The sequence below is a fragment of the Schistocerca gregaria genome, chromosome 1 (genome assembly GCF_023897955.1).
Source record: "Schistocerca gregaria isolate iqSchGreg1 chromosome 1, iqSchGreg1.2, whole genome shotgun sequence".
NCBI lineage: Eukaryota > Metazoa > Arthropoda > Insecta > Orthoptera > Acrididae > Schistocerca > Schistocerca gregaria.
Window position 1 is genome coordinate 158073848 of NC_064920.1, and position 12640 is coordinate 158086487.

The window sequence follows — 12640 nt, forward strand, 5'->3', positions numbered from 1 at the left end:
CTGCTATTATAAAAAACCGTCTCGACCAAAGTACTTTGTAGCAGTTTGCCTTATCATAATCCTATCAGAAACATCTCGGCCAAAGTACTTTGTAGCAGTCTGCCTTATCATAATCCTATCATTTATTTATTGAGGGCTTACAGGAAATTACGTGTAGTTGTTGTAGTTATTGAATTGTAAGTGACGGATGCAACCAACCCCATTCGACAACATACAGTATAAACAGTTATTGTAGTAGTTTCAGCTTAGGTTGCGACTTCAGAGCCTTACTCTGACACCAGTTTATTGGTTATGAACTGTAGATTAAAACAGAAGAAACTGCAAAGTGGTAGGTAATAAAGGAGATGGGACATGGATAATTTGAAATAACCAGATCTTGCTGGGAATTTCATAGTGACCATTAGGCAACGACTGACTACATGAGTAGCTCTGAGGGATCAAATAGTGAAGGAAGCAGAGGATCAAATAGATAAAAAGATAAGGCCTAGTAAAAATCATTAGATAACACAGGAGATATTAAATTTAATTGATGAAAGGAGAAAAGATAAACACACAGAAAACGAAACAGGTGAAATGGAATACAAACGTCTATAAAATAAGACTGACAGGAAATGCTAAACGGCTCAGCACTAATGGCTAGACGACAAGTATAAGGATTGAGAAGCATATATCACTAAGGGAAAGATAGTAGCACCTACCGGAAAATTAAGGAGACGTTTGGAGAAAAGAAAAGCAGCTGTACATCAAAAGCTCAGTTGGAAAACGAGAATCAAGCAAAGAAAGGAAAGCTGGAAGATGGAACGAGTGTATACAAGGGATACACAACAGAAATGTCCTTGAATACAAAATTATCGTAAGAGAAATGACGTAGATAAAGATGAGAAGGGAAATATGATACTGAGGAAAGAATTTGACAAAACACCGATAGACCTAAAATGATACAGTGCCCACTGAATAGACGATATTCCATCAGAACTGATTTGGGAGAGTCAGCCATGACAAAACTAATTAGCTGATGTGCAAGATGTATGAACTGGTAGAAGCCGACCTCGGGAGAGATGAGTTTTCATTCCATATAAATGTAGGAAAATGTGAGGCTTTGTTGACCCTACGTTTTCTCGTGGTAGATAGATTGGGGAAAGGCAAACTTACGTTGATAGCTTTTATATGTTTGGAGAATTGAGAATGTTGATTGGAATACACTCTTTGAAACTGACGGCAGCAAGAATAAAATACAGGGAGCAAAAGGCTGTTTACAGAAACCAGACGGCAGTCATAAGAGTCCTGGGACATGGAAAAGGAAGCAACGGTTGAGAAGAGGGTGAGAGGTGTCACCTACCCCTGATCTTATTCAATCTGTACATTGAGCAAGCAGTAAAGAAAACGAAAAAAAAAATTGGATAAGGAATTAAGTTAGGTTTGCTAGTGTCGATGTAATCCTGCAGAGATAGCAAATGACATGGAAGGGCAGTTGAATGAATGAAGAGTGTCATGAAAGGAGAATATAAGATGAACATCAACAAAAAGCAAAACACGGGTAATGGAATGTCGTCGAATGAAATCAGGCGATGCTCAGGGAAATGGATGAAGAAACGAGACACTAAAAGTAGTAGATGAGGTTGGCTATTCGGCCAGAAAAATAAAAATGTTGGCCGCAGACTGGCAGAAGAAGAGAAGCGAATACAAATTTAATTGTTAGGAAGTATTTTCTGAAGGTGTTTGATCAGAGTGTAGCCTTGTGTGGAAGTGAAACGTGAACGATAAACAGCTGAGACAAGAAGAGAAAAATATCATTCGAAATGTAATGCTGCACAAGAATGCTGTAGATCAGATGGGTACATCATGTAATTAATGAAGACGTACTGAATAGAATTGGGAATTGAAGAAATTTTTTGATAGAATTTGACTAAAAGAAGCGATTGGTTGATATGACACGTTCTGACACATCAAGGGGTCACTAATTTAGTACTGGAGGAAGGTTTGAGCTGGAGATGAGGGGTAAAAACAGTTGAGGGGGACCAAGAGTTGAATACTAGTTGCGAGGTTATTGCAGACCGTTTAGTCGTATTCACAGCACCGTTGTACAGGGTGTTCAAAAAGCCTCTCCGCAGTGCTCTATGATAGCCGGGCGTGCCGTACGCCACAGTGAACATACCGAAATGAAACTCAGTGAAATGCAAGTTATTAATTTACTGAATATTCATTTTTACTTACAAATTTTGACAATAAATGTTGAAAGTGTCCTCCCCGTTGTTGAATACACGAATCAATTCGTCTAATAATGTTTACAAACACAAGTTGTAACATTTCTTCTGTAACAGAAGCAGTGAAAATGGATATTGCAGTTTTCAATTCATCGATGCATTTTTGACGGTTTTTATAGACAGTTGCTTTCGCTGTACCCCAGAACAAAAAGTCATGTGGTGTTAGGTCAGACGATCGTGGGGGCGAAAGTCCCTGTGAAATTATGCGATCACCAAAAACATCAGCAAGCAGTGCCATTGAAACGCGAGCTTTATGCCTGCAGTATTTCACTTACCACAACTTCTCCTATGAATGGGTACAGAATATCACTGCAGTATCATTGTGCGTTTATTGTTTCTTTGAAAAATATGGAACGCACAATCCAACGTCTAGAAACTGCAATCCAAACTCCTATTTTTACAGGATGAAGTGGTTCCTCACGAATACACAATGGATTTGCAGTACTCCACATACGAGAATTTTGCGAGTTCATGTACCCGGATAAATGAAACCACGCCTCATCAGTGAAAAACGTTTCATTAAGAATATCCCTTCCATTTTGTTGAATGTAATTTTTGAACTATTCACAATGATGTAGTCTCTTGCCATGATCAGTATTTTTCAGTTCTTGCACGACAGTCACTTTGTATGGGAAAAGTTCTAATTTTTTCCTTACAGCTGTGTGGGCCGTTTCGACACCAACATCGATTTCCTGGGCGAGTTTCCTTTCTGACTTGTTCATACTCATGGACTTTTTATCGGAAATATATTTTATCCTCAGACAAAACGGTAAGACGACCACTTCTCGGTGCATCTGTCACTGAACCAGTTCTTCGAAATTTGTTAATCGCACATGGTTCGCAGGAGAGCTTCTGTGAAGTTTGTAAAATAGGAGACGAGGTACTGGAGGAAATAAAGCCGCGAGGAAGAAGCGTGAGTCGTGCTCGGGTAGCTCAGGTGGTAGAGCTCTTGCCCGCCAAAGGCAAAGGTCCCGAGTTCGAGTCTCGGTCCAGCACACAGTTTTAATCTGGCAGGAAGTCTCGAAGCTCTCAATGTGGGAGTGTTGTCTCCGGGAAAACTGAATTAGATGTTTGACGAACTGAAACTGTGTATTTGCCGCCAGCTTCGAACACTTGTTCGACTAAAAACACACGTTCTTCCATGGTTACCATTTTAATAGTGACAAAAGCGAAACAAACGAACAAAGGAACTAAACTTAAACTTTCTCGTCAACACCTAACGACACATACCAACGATACTACTGACGCTGGCTGAGATAAACGAGAAAGTGGAATGTTGGTGGAGTCCACTTGAAGGGAAGTAACCTAGCAGGCGAACAATTATAAGGCACACGCCGCTAACAATCACACGGCACTGCAGAAAGGCTTTTTAAACACCCCGTATTACCTTCCAGTTGTGACGTATTGTATCTGCTTCTAATATGAATGAAAAAGTTGCAATAGTCTAATTACGTAACGTATCTGCCCCGTTTACCCCTAGTTATATTGCTCTTTATCACGAAACTTTAGAGAACTCCCGCTAATGAGCAGTTAACTGGGTTAATTTATTTCGTGACAGCCGGCGACACTCACGCGGCTGGCAGCACTGGGCTACCAGAACTGAGAGGCGGCAAGTGGAGCGCTCAGTGCTGACAACATAAGCCGCGCCCTGTAGGGTGGGAGGGGCGCGCCTTAGCCAGCTGTCGCCGCTGCCTGGAGTGGTGGAGGCGGTAATCTCCTCTCTCCAGCAGAGCTCAGCTCCCGTCACGATCCCAGACATTCGCACCAGCCAGGCGCGCACCACTTGCCTTCCGCGACGCGGCGGCCTGATGAGAAGCAATTTGTGCATTCCACCGGGTAGCACTCGTGACCCGGCAGGCAACGGGACGTTTGACACAGGCTTTTTAGTGTCTTGGTTTTGTCATTATAGCACGATTTACATTGAGGAGAAGACAGTGACGCGATAGCGATATGCACTTTTTCAGGTGGAGGCAGTATCGCGTAAAGAAGATATAAAAGAGCAATGCATTGGCGGTGCTGTCCTTTGTACTCAGGTGATTCATGTGAATCCGACGTGATAATGGGCGCAAGACAGGAATTAACACACTTGGAACGTGCAATGGAGCTAGACGCGTGGGACAATCCATTTCGGAAATCATTAGGGAATTCAATATTCCAGTATCCAAAGTGTCAAGACTGTGCCGAGAATACTAAATTTCAGGTTGATACGCCTGCGCTAGCAGGACAGAGCGGATTAGGTTGTGAAAAGGGGCCAAAATACACTACTGGCCCTTAAAATTGCTACACCGCGAACATGACGTGCTACAGACGCGAAATTTAACCGACAAGAAGAAGACGCTGTGATATGCAAATGATTAGCTTTTCATAGCATTCACACAAGATTGACGCTTGTGGCGACACCCACAACGTGCTGACATGAGGAAAGATTCCAACCGATTTCTCATACACAAACAGCAGTTGACCGGCGTTGTCTAGTGAATCGTTGTGATGCCTGGTGTAACGAGGAGAAATGCGTACCATCACGTTTCCGACTTTGATAAAGGTCAGATTGTAGCATATAGCGAGTGCGGTTTATCGTATCGCAACATTGCTGCTCGCGTTGGTCGAGATCCAATGACTGTTAGCAGAATATGGAATCCATGGGTTCAGGAGGGTATTACGGAACGCCGTGCTGGATTCCAACGGCCTCGTATCACTAGCCGTCGAGATGACAGGCATCTTATCCGCATGACTGAACGGATCGTGCAGCCACGTCTCGATCCCTGAGTCAATAGATGGGGACGTTTGCCAGACAACAACCATCTGCGCGAACAGTTCGACGACGTTTGCAGCAGCATGGACTATCAGCTCGGAGACCATGGCTGCGATTACCCCTGAGGCTGCATAACAGACAGGAGCGCCTGCGATGGTGTACTCAACGACGAACCAGGGTGCGCGAATGGCAAAACATCTTTTCGGATGAATTCAGGTTCTGTTTACATCATGATTGTCGCATTTGTGTTTGGCGACATCGCGGTGAACGCACACTGGAAGAGTGTATTCGTCATCATCATTATGGCGTACCACCCTGCTTGATGATATGGGGTGCCATTGGTTACACATCTCGGTCACCTCTTGTTCGCATTGATGGCACTTTGAACTGTGGACGTTACATTTCAAATGTGTTACGACCCGTGGCTCTCCCCTTCATTCGATCCCTGCGAAACCCTACATTTCAGCAGGATAATGCACGACCGCATATTGCAGTACCTGTACGGCCTTTCTGGATACAGAAAATGTTCGACTGCTGCCCTGGCCAGCACATTCTCCAGGTCTCTCACCAACTGAAAACCTCTGGTCAATGGTCGCCGAGCCACTAACGCCAGTCACAATACGCCAGTCACTATTCTTGATGAACTGTGGTATCGTGTTGAAGCTGCATGGGCAGCTGTAACTGTACACGCCATCCAAGTTCTGTTTGACTCAATGCCCAGGCGTATCAAGGCCGTTATTACGACCAGAGGTAGTTGTTCTGGGTACTGATTTCTTAGGCTCCATGCACCCAAATTGCGTGAAAATGTAACCACATGTCAGTTCTAGTATAATAGTTTTGTCCAATGAATACCCGTTTCTCATCTGCATTTCTTCTTGATGTAGATATTTTAATGGCCAGTAGTGTATCTTGCTGTCAGTTTCACTCAACATACAAACTTTATTCATCAACACACAATATTACAACAAGGATGTAAAACACTCAAAACTTCAATTGACCTTCTTTAACTTTAAATCGGCTGAAGGCCACGCTCCAAATCCAAGTCACAAGGCCTAAGCAAGAAATTGAAATACAAGGTTCTTCTGAAGGTTTCACCCAACAATATTTTCTAAATCTTCAATCTAAACAGGCTCAATGCCTTAGCAATTTAATTTTAGTTGAACTCGGCTGGAGGTCGCATATTAAGCAATAATAAGAGTTTCAATCAAAAGGCAGAAGACCTTATCCTAAAACAAAAGTATAACAATCTTATGCCTTAAGGGCAAGACAAGAACATTAATTTAAGAGACATTAAAACTCGGCTGAAAGCCATAACTAAAATCCAAACAGGATCGGCGCTCAGAAGTTTCCATGGGTCAGCCTGGGATTGTGACACTAATGCCCGTTTAGGTGAGACAGGCAGCCTGTCCAACTTCTTAATCTGGAGGCAACCCAACCGACAGACAGCCGACCGTCCAATCAACCAAATCAGTTCCGTTTCACGCAACCGGCAGAACGATTACAAGATTTCAATACACGACACACAGAGTATTGGCGCCCACACCAACCAACAACACCTCAGTTGTCGAACTACATGCCGCGCTGGACAGCAAAAACACGCCATTCAAAATCCACTGCCCAAAATTACGTCAACGACCAGGACAGGTAACCAGATGTCAACGGCCACAAGGCAGAAGATACCGCTGGTGAACTTCAGTGACAGGGAATGAATAAAGTTAAATTTCGCAGGAAGACAGCTGGAATCTTACCCGACTTAAATACACACACACACACACACACACACACACACACACACACACACACACACACACAGGTCGTAGCTCGCAGGAATGTCCCAAAAGCGACAACCAGGATCAAACGAAGAAATGAAACGCTTTGGGCCCCATAGTAAGTTAAGTAAGGACTCAAGTTTCATGTTCAAGATCGGTGGGCGACAAACTTCGTAGCACTCGCAAGCAGCACCTCACGTTCCAACCGCGCGTACATGCCCCCAGCGGCTCCAGCCCGACGCCGCGCGACGGGGGCTTGCTTGCTGCTCCACACCATCCAACCCGCCGGCCGGTGTGCCCAAGTGGTTCTAGGCGCTTCAGTCTGGAACCGCAAGACCGCTACGGTCGCAGGTTCGTATCCTTCCTCCGGCATGGATGTGTGTGGTGCCCTTAAGTTTGTTAGGTTTAAGTAGTTCTAAGTTCTAGGGGACTGATGAGCTCAGATGTTAAGTCCCACAGTGCTCAGAGCCAACCGAGAAACTGGACTGCTCGTAGGTCGGCTACTGCTGTTCCGTCACGACTGCCCTGGTGCGTCTCCGACTCACTCCCTACCCGACACACAACGACCCAGAAATACTATCGGTGGCTCCAGACATGCATTTATCGATACGCGCTGCTGCTGCCACTCATGGGCAAGTAAGGCAGGAAGTTAGGGATGCCAGTAAACGGAAAAAGAGAACAAGGCGGCACTAGAAGATGAAAAACAATTAGTAGGGTGAGCACGAATCGCGCACGGCTCACAGGCATTGCCTATCACCACAGACAATGCAGTGGCTGGGGGCTTTCACGTAAACACCGAGAGCAGCGGCGTTTGCATAGAGTTGTCAGTGCTAACAGACAAGCAACACTGCGTAAAATAACCGCAGAAATCAATATGACATGTACGACGAAATTGTCCGTTAAGACAGTGTGGCGAAATTTGGCATTAGTGTGCTATGCCACCAGACGACCTTTGCTAACAGCATGACGTCGCCTGCAGATCCTCTCGTGACCATCCCGATTGGACCCTAGACTACTGGAAAAACGTGGCCTGGTCAGATGAGCCCCAATTTCAGTTCCTAAGAACTGATTGTAGGGTTCGAGTGTGACGCAGACCCCATGAAGCCATGGAACCAACTTGTCAACAAGGCACTGTACAAGCTGGTGGTGACTCCATAATGGTGTGGACTGGAATTACGTGGAAGAGACTTGGTCCTCTGATCCAACCGAACCGATCATGGACTGGAAAATATTATGTTCTGCAACCGGAAGGCCATTTGCAGCGATTCATGGACGTCAGGCTCCCAGACAACGAGAGATGCGCCATGTCACCAGGCCAGAATTGTTTGTGATTAGTTTGGAGAACGTTCTGGATAGTTGGGGGGAATGACTTCGCGACTCAGATCGCCGGCACGGATCCCATCGAACATTTATGGGACACAATCGAGATGTCAGGTCATGCACAAAATCCTGCAGCTATGAAGTGCAGCATGGCTCAGTATTTTTGCTCAGGACTTCGAATGATTTGTTGAGTCCATGTCGTAGTAGGCTGCTGCACTACGACGCGCAAAAACAAGTCCGTCACGATGCTGACAGGTACCCCATGACTTTTGTCACCTCAGTGTAACTTATTTGGCATTTGGCAATGAGAGAGCTCAACTGCTCGCGCCAGCAGTACACCAGTGCCTGCTGTTTCGGTTAGGTAGTTGGGTAGTTACATGTTTATTGACCATCTAAACGATTCTTTTCTGGAAAAGATATTTGGACGGTGTCTTTTTAAAAATAAAAATCCGTCCTTGTAATAGAAGGAGTGGTCCAGGAGAAGCAATTTTAAGCTATATTTAAAACGTGCTTTGCTGCCTGTCCGATATTTTATGTTATCGGACCAAAAACTTTCATTGTTGCTTCTGAGCCACAGCGAGTTTTAATAATGGGTAACAAAGGGCTTTTTTCCCTTAGGGTACTGAGCCATGCTGCGGCTCGTGTTGGTGCTGTTTGTAGGTTTCCGCCCTCTGTTGGAGGCCAGACGGTATCGTTTAGTTGGCATGGTTGCGATTGTTTGTCTTCTTCTCGTCTTGACTGGCGCGAACCGGTTTCGCAAACGTTTCCTGTCCGCTAGTGACAGCAGCAGTGGTTATCGTTATGTAGTAACTGTTGCCCTTTGGGGCAACGTCGCTTTTCCGGGTCGTGTGAGTAGGCCATTTCGGTTGGGGACTCAGGAGGAGCCAGGTCCGCGCAGTGTGAGAATACGCTGGGACCGCTGGCGGCACGCATAGACTGCCAGATGGAAGGGCTGTGGTCACAAGGGTGCACTACCTCATCGTAAACTGGATCCAGCAAGCTTTAAGATGACTGCATTTCAATCCAAGTAGAGAAACCACCATTGTGATATCTCGCGATTCTCCAGCGGCTTGGATTCGTGTTGCTGCTCGTAGTGTCGGAGAGGCGAAGAGCAGCGAGTGTAGTGCTTGGGGAAGGCGGATCTGATTAGCTCTCCTCGACTTCGTGTTACTATTTACTGCCTTCAACTTGTTACAATTTGTTAAGTTCAACCACCGGTAATTTTTATTGCCTGGTAGCCGCTAACGCCCATGTTACCTGCCCTGGTGGCCTGTTGTTGATTCTTCTACTCTGGTGGTAGTGATTCCTTTCTCATTCCGGGCACTCTAAGCACAGTAAACTGGGGACATAGTGCAGACCGCCGGTTCCGACTTTGGCGTATTGTTCCATCGTTGCATTTGGTTTATTGGACGTCAGGTAGCTACAGCAAGATAATCATTAGTCATTCATTAGACTGCCACTAGTCTGAGTTACCATCTTGCAAAGTGAATGCAGCTCTTGGCTGCCTATCTCATCGCTCGCGAAAGTGTTTGTTGCCGGACCTTCTCGGAGGTACGTTCCTGGGGCGCCGTCTGTGTCCCCTTGGTTCTTGTATGACTTCTGTTTCCTAAAAGGAGGTCTGAGGGCCAGTACTTCAGTGTGATGCTCCTTCAGTCCAGGCCTTCTGCGGTTCAAATGGCTCTGAGCTCTACGGGACTTAACTTCTGAGGTCATCAGTCCCCTCGAACTTACAACTACTTAAACCTAACTAACCTAAGGACATCACAAACAGCCAGCCTGAGGCAGGATTCGAACCTTCTGCGGGTGTAATGCGCCTCAGTACCCTTTCAGGAACGTATGTACTGGTCCTTGTCGTTTATTATTGTATTATTTATTACAATACCTTGCAATGCCTACATTATATATCTAGTTAATAGTTCTGGTCGCCTTCTGGAATAAATCTAGCAGTTCAGTGTTCTGTGGATGTTAAGGGTTGAATTACAAAGTTTACCATCATCTTATTTCACCTGTCTGATGAGCAGTTGCTTGTTTTTTTAATTAACCTTTGCTATTGTATTTGCTGTTTTACAGCAGGTTTCTAATTTTTTTATATTATTGCCGTTCCTGGCGTGTAAGGCCTTCAGCTGTGATCGTTTGCGTTTGCCTTAAAATTCTAATTTGCTATTTGTATTTTAGTAGTAATCCTTAAAACCTTATTTGCTGCCATTCCTAGCGTCTGATGCCTTCTGCTGTGTTTGTGGCAAATTGCCTTTAATACACTCCTGGAAATTGAAATAAGAACACCGTGAATTCATTGTCCCAGGAAGGGGAAACTTTATTGACACATTCCTGGGGTCAGATACATCACCTGATCACACTGACAGAACCACAGGGCACATAGACACAGGCAACAGAGCATGCACAATGTCGGCACTAGTACAGTGTATATCCACCTTTCGCAGCAATGCAGGCTGCTATTCCCCCATGGAGACGATCGTAGAGATGCTGGATGTAGTCCTGTGGAACGGCTTGCCGTGCCATTTCCACCTAGCGCCTCAGTTGGACCAGCGTTCGTGCTGGACGTGCAGACCGCGTGGGACAACGCTTCATCCAGTCCCAAACATGCTCAGTGGGGGACAGATCCGGAGATCTTGCTGGCCAGGGTAGTTGACTTACAGCTTCTAGAGCACGTTGGGTGGCACGGGATACATGCGGACGTGCATTGTCCTGTTGGAACAGCAAGTTCCCTTGCCGGTCTAGGAATGGTAGAACGATGGGTTCGATGACGGTTTGGATGTACCGTGCACTATTCAGTGTCCCCTCGACGATCACCAGAGGTGTACGGCCAGTGTAGGAGATCACTCCCCACACCATGATGCCGGGTGTTGGTCCTGTGTGCCTCGTTCGTATGCAGTCCTGATTGTGGCGCTCACCTGCACGGCGCCAAACACGCATACGACCATCATTGGCACCAAGGCAGAAGCGACTCTCATCGCTGAAGACGACACCTCTCCATTCGTCCCTCCATTCACGCCTGTCGCGACACCACTGGAGGCGGGCTGCACGATGTTGGGGCGTCAGCGGAAGACGGCCTAACGGTGTGCGGCACCGTAGCTCAGCTTCATGGAGACGGCTGCGAATGGTCCTCGCCGATACCCCAGGAGCAACAGTGTCCCTCATTTGCTGGGAAGTGGCGGTGCGGTCCCCTACGGCACTGCGTAGGATCCTACGGTCTTGGAGTGCATCCGTGAGTCGCTGCGGTCCGGTCCCAGGTCGACGGGCACGTGCACCTTCCGCCGACCACTGGCGACAACATCGATGTACTGTGGAGACCTCACGCCCCACGTGTTGAGCAATTCGGCGGTACGTCCACCCGGCCTCCCGCATGCCCACTATACGCCCTCGCTCAAAGTCCGTCAACTGCACATACGGTTCACGTCCACGCTGTCGCGGCATGCTACCAGTGTGAAAGACTGCGATGGAGCTCCGTATGCCACAGCAAACTGGCTGACACTGACGGCGGCGGTGCACAAATGCTGCGCAGCTAGCGCCATTCGACGGCCAACACCGCGGTTCCTGGTGTTTCCGCTGTTACGTGCGTGTGATCATTGCTTGTACAGCCCTCTCGCAGTGTCCGGAGCAAGTATGGTGGGTCTGACACACCGGTGTCAATGTGTTCTTTTTTCCATTTCCAGGAGTGTATTTCAATACCTAATTTGTAAGTTGCAGCGATTTAAACAATTCTTAATTTATTGCCATTCCAGCCTTCTGACCGCATCACAGTGGCTTGCTTTTAAAACATTATCTGCTATATCTGTATTTAAGGTGAACTGATAAATTGTAACTCACTGAAAACACTATTGTTTTCACAGTTGTTTATTCCTTCATTAATAACTTGTGGTATTTTTATTTATTGTTGAATCTGGAATTACCGGTTTAAAATAAATTGTGTTGGTTCAAATGGCTCTGAGCACTATGGGACTTAACATCTATGGTCATCAGTCCCCTAGAACGTAGAACTACTTAAACCTAACTAACCTAAGGACATCACGCAACACACAGTCATATAAATTGTATGTAACAGTAAAAGGCAACCAATAGTAACTGATTTCGACCCCGTCCACAATCCTAGAATAATCCTGCCTTCCTTTGACTAACAAGTTTCAGGAACGAATGGACATCACTTCTCCAATTATAATGGAATATATACGTCGAAACTCACTAGTAAATATGAGACTCTGAGAACTATAGCGGCCTAAAGCACATCCTCATCGAGCCCACTTTGCAGTGAAAATCGGAAAAATCGCTGAGGTACCTTTTCTTGAATGTTCATACACTGATGGGAAAAATCGTAGTCAAAATGTAATTAATGTAGAGTAATGAAATTTCTGGAATAAATTTGTCTAGCTATCATATTTAAGCGATGAACAGTGCATGTTCACAGGTTAATGTAAGAGTGAGATAAGCCATTGCAAACTACAGATGTAGGTTCAGTGTGTCTGGGCTGCTGACAGGTGGCTGGAAGCGCTCACCTGGCCTCCTTCTAACCAACACAC